The 20,009-nt window shown below is 34.8% G+C and overlaps 3 pseudogenes; 1 reads left to right on the top strand and 2 right to left on the bottom strand.

Moving 5' to 3' along the window:
* Positions 1 to 2,838: 2,838 nt before the first annotated feature.
* On the bottom strand, positions 2,839 to 7,796 carry LOC116119339 (annotated as a pseudogene).
* A 176-nt stretch (positions 7,797 to 7,972) lies between these two features.
* LOC116119318 lies at positions 7,973 to 12,378 on the top strand (annotated as a pseudogene).
* On the bottom strand, positions 10,213 to 15,155 carry LOC116119338 (annotated as a pseudogene).
* Between the last annotated feature and the right edge of the window lie 4,854 nt (positions 15,156 to 20,009).

Below are 20,009 nucleotides of genomic sequence, written 5' to 3'. Positions count from 1 at the left end.
GATTATACGGTAAAACCCAATTAAATTACCCCATCCAAGGTTTCAATAATTGTTCCATGGCAGCCACTCATGAATCATGCATGGTAATGGTAAATGGTTACTTGGTCAAGTTTCATATTCACGTGAATATGAAACTTAATTGTGGCAATCTTAATGAAAATCAAATTTATTCAAAGACAGTGAAAAGAAAATGAAATGAAATGAAATTTCAGTATCTCAAAGCTGTAAATCAATCGTATCGTTGTCAGCCTTTAATAAATTTGGGGTATGGTATTGGCATGGGAATGTCATTTGATGGCAAATTCAGAGGATCGATTTGCGTACGTAAGTAATTTGACTTCAACATAGTCGACAATCATAATTTATCATAAATGAAATAAATAAATAAAATAAATAGTAAATAACAAGGTAGAAAGAAAGAGTGCAAATATAAAATTATCAAGTAGGAGAAAAAAGTTGACCTTGTATATTTTTGCATATTTTACAAGAGGGATAACAAGTGGTTATCCATTTTATTTCTTTATCTGATCCACCAGTTTGTAAGACATTTCTACACATGATGCAATAATTATTTATTTTCTTTTTATTTCAATAGCAATACTATATTTACAATCCAATCTTACAAATTTTCTCTCACAACCTTAACGTAAGAGCTATAATTAGTTAGTTCGTAATAGATCTCGTGACAATCTGTAATTCGTCAACTCGCAATAGGTCTCGCCTATCTAACAATAAGTCTCACATATCCAATTGCAAGCTATACGTTAGAGTTGTAAAAAAAGTCTGTAAAATTAAAGGGCGAACCAATCTTTATTATATTTCATGCTCTTGACGTAAGAAAGACTGGTATTAACCTCTGTTTTAAAACCCGGACCAGACCGGCCGGTTAAACCGGGACCTGGCCTTAACTCCGATCCGAGTTAACATAAAAATTGAAAATAACATAAACCCGCTTTGGACCGGTAATAGACAGGCGGAACAGTAAAAACCGCTGGTCTGACCAGTTTGGAGCTTAAAATTGTTCACTGTTTTGGGGTTAATTTGATCTTTAATTCCTAAACCAGATTTGCAGCACCGTTTTATTCTCTATTTCATTGACCCAGCAAGCATTATTTATTTCATTTCAATAGCATTTTCATCTCCAAAGACTAAATTGCATCTTTCATTTTCATCTTCTATTCTTCTTTATTTACTCTAAAATCTATCATGTAGAGAAGAAGAAGTAAGGGGAGGGGAAGGAAGAAGAAAGAGAAGAGGAGATGAAGAAGAATAGAGGAAGGAAGAAGAAAGAAAAAAGTTACTAGAAAAATTGGAAAGGGATAGAAGAAAGAAGAAAGTCCGGGGAGAAAGAGAAAAAAATGAGAAAGATCAAAGTGATGGGGAGAGAGAAAAGAAAAGAAAGATGAAAGTGATGGGAAGAGAGAAAAAATAATTAATAATAAAAGTTGTGAGTTATTTCAAATATATAGGGACTCATGTAAAAATGTTAGGAGTGTATTTGCCGATTTTTAAACTTATACGGACTAAAAAGTCATTAAGAGATTATCTGTTGTATAGCGATCAGACCAACCGGTTGAACTGGTCAACCCGAAAACTGGTCCTTGACCAGGTCAAAGAACAGTCCAATTTTTAAAATAATAGTATTAACCATCAAAGTCTCAGAGATACAAAGCTGTGGGATTCCTTCGCCAGACCCATTTTTCCTTTCAAGTTCAAAGTTAATTAGTCACATAAATGTTCGACTTCTACTTGATAATACAATATTCTTATCGATACAAGATATATAGAAAGACAATGGCGATCCCAGTAGACTCAAACACTATATTACCTACGAGAATTTGGAGCCAATCGATTCACTATAGCTTAGAATATTAAATATTTACTGAACTAAAGTGTTTAACGTAAATATGCAATATATTTTATAAATCATCAATAAGTTAAAAGACACATAGGAAAATAGAAAAAGAAAAGGTATAATTAGGATCTTTTGAATGTGTTATCAAATTAGATGAATGTTAAAGGAACTACCTCTTATTAAAGTCACCGGAGACGTGAATAGCGTTTTAGTGTTGGCTGTGCCTTTAGTTTTAGTCTTCTGCCTCCAATCTGCCTGTGTCATTTGGATATTGGATGGTCTTCAATTTGTTTTTTTAATCTTTGTGTAAATACAACGCCTTTTCTTTCATCGAGTGCAGATATGCACAGCAGGTCAGACGGTAATGACAAACATGCTTAAGATGATGAGGTGAGTTTTATATCATAATAATAAATACCCCTTGCTCAAGTTTCTAATTGTCTGCTCTATTCACTCTAACAAGCCCAAAGCTGTTTATCCTTCTCCATGATTTGTTTATCTTTACTTAACTACTACTTTCACTCTGCAGTGAAATTGATCAGAATTCTGCTGGAATTATGGAAAGATAGAGAAGAGCAAAACCTCTGCTCATGAAGAAGAAAGCTTTGGAGGAAGAGAAGGAACATTTTCAGAAAGCTGCTTACACTGTTTTAGATACTCGCCAACAGAGATTGAAGCTGTAAGTTCTATTGTACTCCATTGCTAGCATTACATGATTTTATGTTGAATGATATTTTATGATTAATTTGAGCTTCTCCGGTAAAAATAAATACAAAAGAAAAAGCAAAATGCCGTTCTTATACAAATTAGTTTGCATAATGCCCACACATATGCATACACAAATACAGATACTGAAATATACACTGTATTTATACTTTTGTTTCTTTTTATCCTAATTATATAAAATTTGAACTTGCTACAATGCATTCAGAATCTCCATTGAAGTACTGGTCTCAATGGACTGATGATTGGCATATCTCTTTTTATATTTCAAAAGATATCAAATGATCATTTTCTCTCAAAGCATTCAATTCTTCCACTGTGCCATCTCCATGAGAATTGTACTCCCTCTTCTTCCAAATTTTTCTCTGCATCAAACTTGAAATTATTTTTGTTGTTTTCTTTTACCTCATGCTTGTGTATAGTAAGCCTTAATAACATACAACATTTTATGCAAGTGTTTGCTAAGGATATCTTACAGTTGTAATTTGGTAACAACCAAATTACAACTGTAAGATATCCTTAGCAAACACTTAGTGAAATTCTTTGGAAGTTTATTCTAGAGACACATAGCTTCTTTTTTATTGGTAAAATTTTTGGGGGTTTGCATCTTGTAACAGTGTAATACCTGCTAATGTGTAGAGATCCTCAATTGAGTCTGGCAGATGTATAGCTTTCCCGACGTGTCACCTTCTGTTGTGCTTTTATTCGGAGGGTGCCCGTGGATTATCACCCTTTAGGTGTTATGCTTGTGTAGGACTAGAAGTTTCTGGTGTTCCTGCAATGATGACAATAGATACAAATGAAGCTGCAATATGTTTTTAAGAAAATAGCCTACATTCCCAAAATGACTAAAGATATGGCTTATCTTTAATTTGCCATGTGGCAAGGTTTAAATGTCAGGCTCACTAGTTCAAATCGGGGATTAGTTTCCTTGTGAGCTTTTTCACAACGGAAAACTAGACTATGCAGATCTTGATGGGACAATTCACTTTCACCAAAACCCTCCTACCTCACCAGAAATGGCCAAAGAGGTGCGCGCACACACACAAACATAAACAGATCCTCTCACCCACTTTAGCATGTGGAAATGCCAATAAATGCCTCAGAATAAATTTTGAAGTAGGCATTTTACCTTTATGTTTGTATTTTCATTAGAGTTTGATGCTTCAAGATTTTGTGGCTCATTTGATCCTGTAGGCTGCAAATAAGATAGTAATTAGTATAAGCACAAACCTTAATATATAATATATCAATGAGAATTGGCATAGCCACTGTTTATTGTCACCTTAAGACAATAGTATAAATTACAAGAAGACTGGATGCTTGAGGTTTTGGCAATATATTAGGATTATATATTGTTACCTTTTCACTTGAAAGAGGTTTTTATTTTTTATTATTTCCTTACTTATGGTTATGACAAACATTAGGTATACAACCTCTATATTCATGTCACCAATCAACTCCGTCAAAAAGGGTATTTCTTCCTGTATTTCCTGTTTTAAACCCTTCAAATACTGAAAATGAAGAGTCAGCATAAACATATCCATCTGTATCTAGGGTGAGCCAAAGTATAACTGAAGAAGGAAATGACAGAGATTTTTGGCAAACAACTATTGGTGAAAAATACTGTTAGCTGAATACTGTTTGTTTGGCATAAAGTACATGGACATTAGGTTTACCCTTCTTTGCTTTTGTAAACCATGAGGCTTTCCACTGTTTCATCAAATTTATATGCCAATGCATTGGTAGCTAAAAGTTGTTCATCCTTTTCTGCCCCATATGGACAATTTCTTGTCTGAAGGTCTTCCAAGGTTTTTATTCTTAATTTCTAGAATCATGTATAGAACTGATCACACTGCGCATGCACTGAGATGTATAAAAGTTTCTTACCTGTAAAAAGTTGGAGATAATCTTCTTTCCATCTTCATGTTCTGGTTGCACCATTTGCTTTAAATTGTGATGGCTAATCCGATTACCTGGGAAAGCCTCTTGGTTCTCACTATAAAAGGTTTGGGATATTGAACATTACGCCAATCTCTCCTGCCATGTCAGCAATCCTAGTTTTGACAGAACTGAAAAGTCGTGCTAAATTAGTTTAAAAACAATACTAGTGGTTTTATTTTTTGTATCACAGTTTTCAAGCTTTGGTTTTAGGTTTTAATGTTTTCTTACCAACAGTCTAAACCCTTATTACTCTAGCTGGCTTGGTGATATTTTTACCTTAACTATCAGAAAATTATTCTTGCATGACCCAAATGAATACAGGTTAGTCTCCACTCTACCGTATATGCGTAGCTGTTGGCATTTTAATCTAATTTTCTGGCTCTGGTTTTATGCTTATATTATGCACTGTGATCATTATTTTAATGAATGCATGTTTCCAGCAGTTATAGTGATTCTGCTGAAATTGTTTACTGATTTACTATCACACCGATGCTGTTGATGGTGTATAAGCACAAAGCTACTGTTTCGAAGAGGTCCTACAGGAAGTGTGGCTTTCTGGAGCATATTCTATCATGGGTTACTTTGCCATCCCATTAATAGAGTAGAGTTGACTTTGAAACACATGTCACATAACCGTAAATGATGCTTCTAGGATTTGAAAATTCTCAAATTGCACAACTTATACTTAATTTCAAAGTATTGACTTGCTGGCCACTATCCCTTTGATGCTACAGATCAGTAAATTGCAAGTCTTTATCTAGATGATGACCATAATTACATGTTATGCCAATTCAAAGCCAAATTATGGTTTTATATTCTTTCTATCAGCTTTATACATGCATGGTGAGTTTAACCCTTAACTAAGTCTATTAAATTCTCTCCTAGCCAAGCTAACATAAATTTTGGTTTCCGGAATATGATATAAGATGGTATAAAAATGAGATCTAGCAAGAGCATACCTGCTCGGTTCCTTCTTGTATATCAACACTTCCTGCAGTTTAGATACAGTTCAGATTTTGCATATTGCATTACGTAAAATAAATGCAAGAAGAGAGATATGTTATACCACTGCTCCTGATACTATGATGTAGAGTCTGTAGGTATCTCATTTGTAAAATATATCACCTTAGGAGGAAAATACTCTGCTTTCATCTCTGACACCTTAAGAACAGCCACTAGAGATTGTTATAGCAATAGTTTCAAGACTTTCTTCATAAACTGTTTTTACCGTTGATGATTTTTACTGTTATTATCATGGCTGAAACAGTCAACAAATGTGAGACGACAAAATCTTATTGAGAAGGAAGGAAGGAGATTGTTTTACCATTTGTGAAATAAGGTCCTCAGAGACTCCTTGGAAAAGGTATGATTTTTCAACAGTTTTACGAAAAGATGCTGGGAAATGCTTGATCGTATTGCCTTGGGAAGATCCTGGAGCACTTCTTCCTGTTGCAACTCTGCTGTCTTGAACTTGAGTTGCTTGTGTGCTAACATTTGCTCTCTTAAGCCTTCTGGGAGTCTATTTTTGCTTGCATATCGCAAAATCCATTGATAGCATCCCTCTTTCAACCCATTAGACAATCGATTCAAAAAAAAAAAAAAAAAAAAGATTGAATGCTTTACTTTTTGTTAAGGACTGTAGAATTACCATGAAAAAGGTCTTAACAGCAGCATGGACAATGAGATTTGTCATGTTTCCAATGTATAAGCAGTGAGGCCAATATGAATAACATATAGAACAATTAAAACCTTCTCCCCTTGTTGACAGCATGCAAATCTCCATAGCCAACAGTGGTGAGGGTGACATTGACCAGTACATGGAATAAGTGTAGCCAAGCCAGATGCTTCTGTGTTTAAAATCTTCAACCTGATCTCCAATCCATGTATTTTTTGGTGTTTTATGCCGGGCAGCTAACCAGTAGTAAAAGCAACCTGCTGAGTGCACTGCAAATAGTGTACCTGTAATAATAATCAAAATGGTTTAGTAAAAATGGAACTTGGGAAATATTTGATTATATAAAGAAATGATACTTAATACTTACACAGACTAGCTTGATTAATCTTGTGATGAAGTAGCTAAGCGTACGTCTTTCTCAAGCCTTTTAAAAGTTCACTGCACACGTCTGAGTCGCCAAGTCGAAGCAAGTTGAGGAAGCAAAAACTTGACCTTCGGTCGTTTCACCAGTGATGATTCTATATATGATTTGAAAAGTAGGGTTGAGGCTACATCCATGGTGACCATAATCTTGTCACATACCTGAAAATAACATTTTATGTATCAGCTTCAATTTCATAAATGAGGTTTTCTATTAGAAATGCAAAAGTATTTTTAGGTACCACAAATGTTTTAATATATATATAATATATATATATATATAGATTATATAATATATAAATATATATATATTATATATGGGGTTTAATCTCAGGACCCGTTAAATACTTTACAAGAGTAATGTTCAAATATGATCGAAGCCGTTACGGCCGCAAAACTTCTTAATACCCATCCGATAACTAAGGTTTAGTTTGTCATCTAACCATAAGATCAATGGTTAGAAATTAGACCTATTAATAATATTCTACAATCAATTCGGCTAACTAACTATTACATGTGAAGCTTGTCTATGGTTTTGTGGTATTTAATAAAAATGTTAATTCAGTCCTAGCCCCAAGAAATTACCTAACAAAAACAAATCCTGTTAGTTTGTACATCAAAAGGTTCAGTTCTTTTCTTTTAAGACAAATGGCAGCTTTGTATTTTGATAGAAATACAATACCGTAGCGATTTTCTTGTGATCGTCGACGAGAAGGTAAGTTGATTTATCCAATGTAAGCCACAAGAAAGTTAAGATAATATCAGCGCGAAGAATCCATCAACAACTAAATCAACGAACAACTGATCCTGTTGCTGCTTTCTAAACGCTAATTCGAACGGATGCCCAGCTGAGTACACCACCAGCACTACAAGGAACGTCTGCCACCATCTGCAAAACCAGAACAATCAATCAATCAATCAATCAATAAGAATATAAATAATATATCGTATATATATCCACAAGTTTATATAAACATCATCCTACCGATATCTGTAATCATAGGGAGCAATAACGAATTTCTTGAGCTTCACGTGTCCCTCATCAACCACAGTTCCAAACGCCGGCAAACGGCTACTGAAACTGACGTTAAATTCTTGACGTCGCCACTTGAATGCCTGCGAAACAGCAATGGTAGCGGTGATCTTGCATCTGACCAAGACGACATTGTTACACTGAGAGAAGGTAAAAGGATTCATTATATTATATATAAAAGAAGGTGGTGCTTGCGTCCTCGAGTTTAAACAATAATATTGATCAGATGTGAAGATAATTTACTTTTTGGATGGATTTTGAAAACCAACACAAAGTCAGAATCATAATGCGTATGTAATTATTATATAATATATTACAAAAACAAAAAGCGCGCGCCTAAGAGAACTTGCACAAAATCTTTTCTCTTTCACGGTTAAAAAAGAGCTTAGGGTTTGAAATTTGAAAAACAGAAATGGCGAATTCACCGTCTGTGTTCGATGCTCAAATTGTTAATCATCCATCATCAGAAGCTGAATCTCAGCTTTCTTCTCTCGTTTACGGTTCGTTCTCTTTACATGTTTTGTACTCTCGCTTCGCGTTAAAATTTACTTCAATTTTCGTTTACTCACTATTTGTAATTCGATTAGTTTCATGTTAATTGAATTTTAAGCTCGTTGAAATGCATATAGAATCAGATCGTTATCATTAACTATTATGTAAGATCACTGTTATTGTACGGAAAGTGATCTTACAAGTCTGTTATGTTTGTATCGGTATAAAATTTGAGAACGTCTGTGAAAATTTTGAGCTAAAATTCAACCGCTATTGTAATTTTCTTCGTATTAATTGAGATTGTAAATGAAATGGTTGATCTAGTGTTTTTATTCAAAACAGTAATACTCAAATATTACGGCTCGGTTTGGTTCACAATTTTATGTTTTTGGAAAAAGTTTTTGAAAAAAATTTAAAAAAAGTTGAATTGGGCTGGTATTACGATGTAGGATTTATAAATTAATAAAATACACTCTATGTATTTTTTTTTACAAAATATCCCCTATAATAAAACATTAAAAGTTAACAAAAACACTCCCAACCCACCCTTAAATACGGACAGCCAGCCACCATCGTCGGAGGGTGGTCGGAGTCGCTGTATCGGCGCATGACCGGCTGGATCTTGTCGGTCATGCACCAATATGGCCTTTTTCGGCCAGATCCACGGTGGATCTGGCCGTATTTGCTCGTCAACGACGGCCAACAAACGGTCGTCGTAGATGGTCAACGACGACCGTTTGTTGGCCGTTGTTACCGACTGGTTACAGCCAGATCTTTGGCCTTAGATCTGGCCTTTTCCAGCCAGATCCACGGAAAAGGCTAGATCGACGTACTACCGGTCAGATTCAGCCGATAGTGCGTCATCCTACCAGATTCTGGCCATTTTTCGGCAGTGGTGGCTGGAATCTGGTGAATGTGGATTGTTGGGGTGTTTTTGTAATTTTTTAAAAAATATTTAAGGGTATTTAATTAAATTAACAAATTTAGGAAGTTTAAAAAAAGTTGAATAATATTGAATAATATTGTGAGTTTTTGGGTATTTTACTGTTTAACTTTTTGGGAATACCAAAAGTAGTATTCCCAATTGGCAACCAAACGAAGCCTACATTCGTACGAGAATTTGAAGAATCGATTCACTATAAGCTTAGAATATTAAATATTTACTGAGACTAAAGTGTTTAATGTAAATATGCAATATAACTTTATAAATCATCAATTAAGTTAAAAGACACATAGAAAAAGAAGAAGGTATAATTGAGGATCTTTTGAATTGTTATCTCAAATTAGATGAATGTTAAAAGGAACTTACCCCTTATTAAAGTCTCGCAGACGTGTGAATAGCGTTTTAGTGTTGGCTGTGGCATTTAGTTTAGTCTTCTGCTCCAATCTGCCTGTGTCATTTGGTATTGGATGGTCTTCAATTGTTTTTTTTTTTCTTTGTGTAAATAAACAACACCTTTTCTTTCATCGAGTGCAGACATGTCACAACAGGTCCAGTGGTAATGACAAACATGCTTAAGATGATGAGGTGAGTTTTATAATCAGTAGTAATAAAATACCCCTTGCTCAAGTTTCTTATTGTCTGCTCTATTCAACTCATAACAAGCCCAGAGCTGTTATCCTTCTCCATGATTTGTTTAATCTTTACTTAACTACTACTTTCACTCTGCAGTGAAATTGATCAGAATTTGCTGGAATTATGGAAGAGATAGAGAAGAGCAAAAACTCTGCTCATGAGAAGAAGAAAGCTTTGGAGGAAGAGAAGGAACATTTTCAGAAAGCTGCTTACACTGTTTTAGATATGCTCGCCAACAGAGATTGAAAGCTGTAAGTTCTGTTGTACTCCATGCTAGCATTACATGATTTTATGTTGAATGATATTTTAAGATTAATTGAGTTTCTCCGGTAAAAAAATAAATAAAAAGAAAAAGGAAAAATGCCGTTCTTATACAAATTAGTTTGCAAACACTTGTAAAATTTATGAAAATTTGAACTTGCTACAATGCATTCAGAATCTCCAGTGAAGTACTGGTCTCAATGGACGATGATTGGCATATCTCTTTTATATTTTCAGAAGATATACAAATGATCATTTTCTCTCAAAGCATTCAATTCTTCCACCGTGATCCATCATCCATGAGAATTGTACTCCCTCTTCTTCCAAATTTTTCTCTGCATCAAACTTGAAATTAGTTTTGCTGTTTTTCTTTAACTCATGCTTGTGCATAGTAATGCATTAATACATACAACAATTTTATGCAAGTGTTTGCTAAGGATATCTTACAGTTGTAATTGGTTGTTCAAGCCTTAGTGAAATTCTTTGGAAGTTTATTCTAAGAAAACAATAGCTTCTTTTATTGGTAAAAATTTTGGGGGTTTGCATCTTGTAACAGTGTAATACCCTGCTAATCTGTAGAGATCCTCAATTGAATTGGCAGATGTATAAGCTTTCCCGACATGTAACTTCTGTTGTGCTTTATTCGGATGGTGCCCATGGATTATCACCTTATAGGTGTTATGCTTGGTATTGGACTAGAAGTTTCTGGTGTTCCTGCAGAATGATGACAATATATACAAATGAAGGCTGCAAGATGTTTTAAGAAAATAGCCTACATTCCCAAAATGACTAAAGATATGGCGTATCTTTAATTTGCCATATGGCAAGGGTTGAAATGTCAGGCTCACTAGTTCAAATCAAGGATTAGTTTCCTTGTGAGCTGTTTTCACAATGGAAAACTAGACTATGCAGATCTTGATGGGGACCATTCACTTTCACCAAAACCCCCTCACCTCACCAGAAATGCCCAAAGATATACGCGCACACACAAAACTAAACAGATACTCTCACCCACTTTAACATATGGAAATGCCAGTAAATGTCTCAGAATAAATTTTGAGGTAGGCATTTTACCTTTTATGTTGTATTTTCATTAGAGTTTGATGCTTCAAGATTTTGTGGCTCTTGATCCTGTAGGCTGCAAATAAGATAGTAATTAGTATAAGCACAAACCTTTAATATATATCAATGAGAATTGGCATAGCCACTTTATTGTCACTTAAAGACAATAGTATAAATTGGGATAACAAGAAGACTGGGATGCTTGAGGTTTTGGCGATATAATTAGGATTAATATTGTTACCTTTCACTGTGAAAGAGGTTTTTATTTTTTATTTATTTCCTTATGGTTATGGACAAAGACAGTAGGTATACGAACCTCATATTCATGCACCAATCAACTCCGTCAAAAAGGGTATTTCTCCTGTATTTCCTGGTTTTAAACCCTTCAAATACTGAAAATAGAAGAGTCAGCATAAACATAGCAATCTGTATCTAGGGGTGAGCCAAAAGTATGAACTGAAGAAGGAAATGACAGAGATTTTTGGCAAACACTATTGATGAAAAAATACTGTTAGCTGAATATACTGTTTGTTTGGCATACAGTACATGGACATTATGGTTTACCCTTCTTTGCTTTTGTAAAACTGAGGCTTTCCACTGTTTCATCAAATTTATATGCAATGCATTGGTAGTCTAAAAGTTGTTTCATCCTTTTCTGGCCCCATATGGACAATTTTTGTCTGAAGGTCTTCCAAGGTGTTTATTCTTAATTCTAGAATCATGTATAGAACTGATCACAACTGCGCATGCACTGAGATGTATAAAAGTTTCTTACCTGTAAAAAGTTGGAGATAATCTTTCCATCTTCATGTTCTGGTTGCACCATTGCTTTAAATTGTGATGGCTAATCCGGATTACCTGGGAAAGCCTCTTGGTTCTCACTAAAAAGGTGTGGGATATTGAACATTACGCCAATCTCTCCTGCCATGTCAGCAGATCCTAGTTTTGACAGAAACTGGAAAAGTCGTGCTAAATTAGTTTTAAAATAACAATACTAGTGTGTTATTTTTGTATCACAGGTTTCAGCTTTGGTTTTAGGTTTTATGTTTTCTTGCCAACAGTCTAAACCCTTATTACTCTAGCTGGCTTAGTGATATTTTTACCTTAACTATCAGAAAATTATTCTTGCATGACTCAAAGGATGACAGGATTAGTCTCCACTCTACCGTATATGCGTAGCTGTTGGCATTTTAATCTAATTTTCTGGCTGGTTATTATGCTTATAATTGTGCACTGTGATCATTATTTTAATGAATGCATGTTTCCAGCAGGTATAGTGATTTTGCTGAAATTGTTTACTGATTTACTATCACAGGATGCTGTTGATGGTGTATAAGGACAAAAGCTACTGTTCGAAGAGGTCTACAGGAAGTGTGGCTTTCTGGAGCATATTCTATCATGGGTTACTTTGCCATCCCATTATAGAGTAGAGTTGACTTTAAAACACATATCACATAACCATAATGATGCTTCTAGGATTTGAAAATTCTCAAATTGCACAACTATATATTAATTTCAAAGTATGACTTGCTGGCCACTATCACTTTGATGCTACAGATCAGTTAAATTGCAGAGTCTTTATCTAGATGATGACCATAATTACATGTTATGCCAATTCAAAGCCAAATTATGGTTTATATTCTTTCCATCAGCTTTATACATGCATGGGGAGTTTAACCCTTAACATAATCTATTAAATTCTCTCCTAGCTAAGCTAACATAAATTTTTGTTCGGGAATATGATATAAAGATGGTATAAAAATGAGATCTAGCAGAGGAAGCATACCTGCTCGGTTCCATTCTTGTATATCAACACTTCCTGCAGTTTTAGATACGGTTCAGATTTTGCATATTGCATTACGTAAAATAAATATGCAAGAAGAGAGATATGTTTACCACTGCGCCTGATACTATGATGTAGAAGTCTGTAGGGATCTCATTTTGTAAAATAATATCAACCTTAGGAGGAAAATACTCTGCTTCATCTCTGACACCTATAAGAACAGCCACTAGAGATGTGTAAAGCAATAGTTTCAAGAATTAAACAAGACTTTCTTCATAAACTGGTTTTACCGTTGATGATTTTATTGTTATTATTATTGCTGAAACAAGTGAACAAATGTGAAGACAAATCTTTATTGAGGAAGGAAGAAGGAAATTTGTTACCATTTGTGAAATAAGGTCCTCAGAGACTCCTTGGAAAAGGTATGATTTTTCAACAGTTTTACGAAAAAGATGTGGGAATGCTTGATCGTATTGCTTGGGAAGACCTGGAGCACTTCTTCCTGTTGCAACTCTGCCGTCTTGAACTTGAGTTGCATGTGTGCTAACATTTGCTCTCTTAAGCCTTCTGGGAGTCTATTTTTGCTTGCATATCGCAAAATCTCATTGATAGCATCCCTCTTCAACCATTAGACAATCGAGTCAAAAAAAAAAAAAAAAAAAAAAAAAAAAAAAATTTGATATGATTTACTTTTGTTAAGGACTGCAGAATTACCATGAAAAAGGTCTTAACAGCAGCATGGACAATGAGATTTGTCATGTTTCCAATGAATAAGCAGTGAGGCCAATATTGAAAACATATAGAACAATTAAAAACCTTTCCCCTGTGTGACAGCATGCAAATCTCCATAGCCAACAGTGGTGAGGGTGACAATTGACCAGTACATGGAATAAGTGTAGCCAAGCCAGATGCTTCTGTGTTTAAAACTTCAACCTGATCTCCAATCCATGTTTTTTTGGTGTTTTATGCCGGGCAGCTAACCAGTAGTAAAAGCAAACTGCTGAGTGCACTGCAAATAGTGTAACCTGTAATAATAATCAAAATGGTTTAGTAAAAATGGAACTTGGGAAAATATTGATTATATAAAGAAATGATACTTAATACTTACACAGACTAGCTTGATTAATCGTGATGAAGAGTAGTAAGCGTACGTCTTTCTCAAGCCTTTTAAAAAGTTCACTGACAAGTCTGAGTCGCCAAAGTCGAAGCAAGTTGAGGAAGGCAAAAACTTGACCTTCAGTCGTTTCACCATGATGATTCTATATATGATTTGAAAAGGAAGGGTTGAGGCTACATCCATGGTGAACCATAATCTTGTCACATACCTGAAAATAAATTTATGTATCACCTTCACCTACACTTACTTTTATTAGGTACCGTAACACAAATGTTACTATATATATATATTATATATTTGATAACAGGTTTAATCTAAGGACCCATTAAATACTTTACAAGAGTAATGGATCAAAATATGATAGATGACTATTAGGGACGTAAAACTTTTTAATGACCCATCCAGAAACTAAGGGTTTGTATATGACCATAAGATCAATGTTTTAGAAATTGGAACTATTAATAATATCTACAATCAATTCGGTAACTAACTATTAACATGTGAAGCCTGTCTATGGTTTTGTGGTAATTTAATAAGAAAATGTTAATTCAGTCCTAGCCCCGAGAAATTACCTAACAAAAAACAAAATTCTGTTGGTTGTTACATCAAAAGGTTCAGTTCTTTACTTTAAGACAAAAATGGCCTTTGATTTTGATAGAAATAACAATACCGTGTAGCGATTTTCTTGTGATCGTCGACGAGAAGGTAAGTTGATTATCCAAGTAAGCCACAAAGAAAGTTAAGATATATCAGCGGCGAAGAATCCATCAACAACTAAATCAACGAACACAGTGATCCTGTGTGTGCTTTTCTAACGCTAATTCGAAAGGAGATGCCCAAGCTGAGTACACCACCAGCACTACAAGGAACGTCTGCCACCATCTGCAAAACCAGAACAATCAATCAATCAATAAGAATATAAATAATATAAATAATAATCGTATATATATCCACAAGTTTATATAAACATTCATCCTACCGAATCTGTAATCATAGGGAGCAATAACGAATTTCTTGAGCTTCACGTGTCCCTCATCAACCACAGTTCCAAACGCGGCAAACAGGCTACTTGAAACTGACGTTAAATTCTTGACGTCGCCACTTGAATGCCTCCGAAACAGCAATGGTAGCGGTGATCTTGCATCTGACCAAGACGACATTGTTACACTGAGAGAATGAAAAAGAGATTCATTATATTATATATAAAAGGAAGGTGGTGCTTAGCGTCCTCAAAGTAAACAATAATATTGAGATGTGAAGATAATCTAGTTTAATTGGATTGATTTTGAAAACCAACACAAAGTCAGAATCATAATGCGTATGTAATTATTATAGAATAGAGGCTAACACGTCTTACCCATCTCTTCTCACCATCTGATTCTGGCATCAATTGTTGTAAATCTACGCAATTATTACTGTTATTTAAAGGGTACGAAATCAAGGGGCGTGACTCCTGAAGAAACGCTTACTCCTCAATTTCTGCCACTTGCCATGGTTGATGGGTTCTAAAACTCTTATTATAAATCTGTAATTTAATATAGAGTTAATGACTTTTTTCCATATAAATAATGATTTAATGACATTTTTTCACTATTAAATTTTTAAAATATCATTTTATTATTCAAATTTATATTCCAACGACGAACAAAGGGTAAACTCGGTCTAGACTGTTAGGACTTTTAAAGAGGGGAAGTCGATGAGTCTTTTGGTGGTGGAATATTGGATTTTGATAGTTGGGATTTATTAGAATTTGACTTGGGAGGGGTGACTGCCTAAACCATAATCACTCAATTGTCAACGATTAGAGAGGTCGGCATGAGTAGGGTTTAAAAGGTTTTGATAAGTGACAATCGAGGAAAAGATGGCGGTGGTGTAGGGTTACAAAGATGTCTAAATCGGAAACGAAATATAAATTTGGTCAATAAAATGATATTTTAAAAATCTATGGATGAAAAAGTGTCGTTAAGTCATTATTTGGGTGGAAAAATTTGTTTACTCTTTAATATAAAACAAACTTCCATTTAATATAAAACTCCTATTATAAATCTATAATTTGACCCTTTGATTATAAGGTAAAACCCAATTAAATTACCCCATCCAAGGTTTCAATAATTGTTCCATGTAAGCCACTCATGAATCATGCATGGTAATGGTAAATGGTTACTTGGTCAAGTTTCATATTCACGTGAATAACCACTAAATTGCGGCAATCTTAATGAAAATCAAATTTATTCAAAGACAGTGAAAAGAAAATGAAATGAAATTTCGATTTCAGCATCTCAAAGCTGTAAATCAATCGTATAGTTGTCAGCCTTTAATAAATTAGGTGTATGGTATTGGTATGGGAATGTCATTTGATGGCAAATTCAGAGGATCGATTTGCGTACGTAAGTGGGATAGCAAGTAGGAGAAAATAGTTGACCTTGTCTATTTTTGCATATTTTACAAGAGGGATAACAAGTGGGTATCCATTTTATTTCTTTATCTTATCCACCAGTTTGTAAGACATTTCTACACATGATGCAATAATTATTTATTTTCTTTTTATTTCAATAGCAATACTACATTTACAATCTAATCTTAAAAATTTTCTCTCACAACCTCAATGTAAGAGCTCGTAATTAGTTAATTCGTAATAGATCCCGTGACAGTTTGTAATTTGTCAACTCGTAATAGGTCCCACCTATCCAACAATAAGTCTCACCTATCGAATTACAAGCTACCAGGTCAGAGTTGTAAAAAAAAGTCTGTAAGATTAAAGGGCGAACCGATCTTTATTATATTTCATGCCCTTGACGTAAGAAAGACTGGTATTAACCTCTGTTTTAAAACTGGGACTGGACCGACCGGTTAAACAGGGACCCGGCCTTAACTCGGATTCGAGTTAACATAAAAACCAGAAATAACCACTAAATTGTAGCAATCTTAATGAAAATCAAATTTATTCAAAGACAGATGTGAAGAAATATTTTCTTGTATATTCATAATATATGTACAATGAATTTATAGCAATCTTAATGAAAATCAAATTTATTCAAAGACAGATGTGAAGAAATATTTTCTTGTATATTCATAATATATGTACAATGAATTTATAGCAATCTTAATGAAAATCAAATTTATTCAAAGACAGATGTGAAGAAATATTTTCTTGTATATTCATAATATATGTACAATGAATTTATAGCAATCTTAATGAAAATCAAATTTATTCAAAGACAGATGTGAAGAAATATTTTCTTGTATATTCATAATATATGTACAATGAATTTATAGCAATCTTAATGAAAATCAAATTTATTCAAAGACAGATGTGAAGAAATATTTTCTTGTATATTCATAATATATGTACAATGAATTTATAGCAATCTTAATGAAAATCAAATTTATTCAAAGACAGTTGTGAAGAAATATTTTCTTGTATATTCATAATATATGTACAATGAATTTATAGCGAAACCAAAAAACTAATCTAGGAAGTAAATTGTTACATTCCTATTATAATTCCATTTCCTATATTACAAAGAGAATAATTCTATTTCCTATATTACAAAGAGAATAATTCTATTTCCTATTTTACATTTCAACACTCCCCCTCAAGCTGGAGCATATAAATCATATGCACCAAGCTTGTTACAAATAAAGTCAACACGAGAACCCTTGAGAGACTTAGTGAGGATGTCTGCTAACTGGTCGTTGGAACTGACATAACTAGTTGCAATACACCGTGGTAGAACTTTCTCTCGAACAAAGTGACAATCAATTTCTATGTGTTTAGTCCTCTCATGAAACACTGGATTTGAAGCAATATGAAAGGCAACTTGATTATCACAGAGTAACTTCATTTGTGATACTTCGACAAATCTCAACTCTTGAATTAGTTGTTTTAACCAAACCAGCTCACAAGTGGCTAAGGCCATTGCACGATACTCTGCTTCAGCACTTGACCTTGCAACAACCGCTTGTTTCTTACTTTTCCATTAAACTAGGTTTCCTCCAACAAGAACACAAAATCCTGAGGTAGAACGTCTATCAGATGGAGAACCTGCCCAATCAACATCTGAATATCCAACAATATGCGAATGACCCTTATTTTCATACAGTAAGCCTCTACCTAGTGCTCTCTTGATATACCTTAAAATCTGGACAACTGCATCCCAATGACTATCACACGGAGTTTGAAGGAACTGACTCATAACACTGACAGAAAAGGAAATATCTGGTCGTGTGATAGTAAGATAGTTAAGTTTTCCAACAAGTCTTTGATACCTTCCAGGATCAGCAAGAGGCTCCCCTTATCCAGGTGAAAGTTTTAAATTAGGATCCATAGGAAAGTCTATTGGTCTGCAATCTGACATCCTTGATTCCTCTAGAATATCCAGTACATACTTCCTCTAAGAAATAGCAATACCAGATTTAGACTGAGCAACTTCTATGCCAAGAAAGTATCTAAGTAGCCCTAAGTCTTTCGTCTGAAAGTGTTTGAACAAGTGTTGCTTCAACTGTCCAATGTCATCTTGATCACTTCCTGTAATAACAATATCATCGACATAGACAACCAGATAGATACACTGCTTTGATGATGTATGTCTATAGAAAACAGAGTGATCAGACTCACATTGAATCATACCAAACTCTTGGATAACTGTGCTAAATCGTCCAAACCAAGCACGAGGAGACTGTTTTAGACCATATAGAGAACGACAAAGTTTACATACCAAACCAGACTCCCCCTGAGCAACAAAACCAGGAGGTTGCTCCATATAAATATCTTCCTAAAGTTCACCATGAAGAAAAGCATTTTTAATATCCAATTGATGCATAGGCCAGTTTCGAATGGCAGCCATAGCAAAGAACAACCGGACGGAAGACATCTTAGTAACAGGAGAAAAAGTGTCAAAATAATTTGTCCCATAGATCTGAGTGTATCCCTTGGCCACCAAACGGGCTTTCAGCAGATCAACCTTACCATCTGGACCAACCTTTATAGTGTAAATCCATCGACAACCAATAGTCGAATGGCCCAGAGGTAAGGAAACTAACTCCCAAGTATGATTATGATGCAAAGCAGACATTTCTTCAACCATTGTTTGATGCCACTCGGAGTGAGAAAGTGCCTCATGAACATTGCAAGGAACAGAAACAGAAGAAAGGGTGGATATAAAGGCATAATATGAAGGATATAAATGATGATAACTCAAAAAAATGTAGATGGGATGAGGGTTGCGTGTAGACCGCATACCTTTACAAATAGCAATGGGAAACTGATCAGCTGGAGACAGGACCATGGCATTGGAGGAATCGGGCACATGACCTGCAGTGACAGGGATCTTAGGAACAACAGCGGGAACATCAGGATCACTTGTAAAAGGAACAAGACTATGGTCGACAGGAAGAGTGGTATTAGTAGTAGACTGAGGTATCGAAACAGACGAAGGTGGGAAAGCAACGTATGGAATTGGGAGAACATCTACTACCGGATCAGACTCCACTGGAGGATGAGGAAAAAATGGAGAAGACTCAAAGAACGTAACATCAGCAAAGATGAAGTAGCGATGTGTGGCGGGAGAATAACACTTGTAACCCTTCTGAAGACGTGAATACCCTAAGAAAATACATTTCATAGATTTGGCTGACAATTTATCCTAACCAGGAGGGAAAATATGAACAAAACAGGTGCTCCCAAAGACACGCTTGGGAAGAGAAAATAATGGAGTATCAGGGAATAATATGGAGTGGGAACCTGGTCTTGTAAGACAGAAGAAGGCATGCGATTTATTAAGTAACAGGCAGTTAGAACTACGTCAGCCCAAAACCAGAAAGGGACGTGGCTATGTAAAAGAAGAGTGCGAGCAGTTTCAATGAGGTGTCTATTTTTACGCTCAGCAATGCCATTCTGTTGGGGACTATAAACACAAGAAGACTGATGAAGAATTCCCTGAGATGTCATGAATTTAGTAAAGGAATCAGAGAAATATTCACGAGCATTATCACTTCGTAATATACGAATGATAGTATTATGTTGAGTCTTAATTTCAGCACAAAATGATGAAAATATAGAAAATAAT

This window comes from Pistacia vera, unplaced genomic scaffold (genome assembly GCF_008641045.1).
Source record: "Pistacia vera cultivar Batoury unplaced genomic scaffold, PisVer_v2 Contig880, whole genome shotgun sequence".
In the NCBI taxonomy this organism is placed as follows: domain Eukaryota; kingdom Viridiplantae; phylum Streptophyta; class Magnoliopsida; order Sapindales; family Anacardiaceae; genus Pistacia; species Pistacia vera.
Note: the sequence above shows the minus strand (reverse complement) of the source record. Positions and strands in the feature narration are given on the sequence as shown.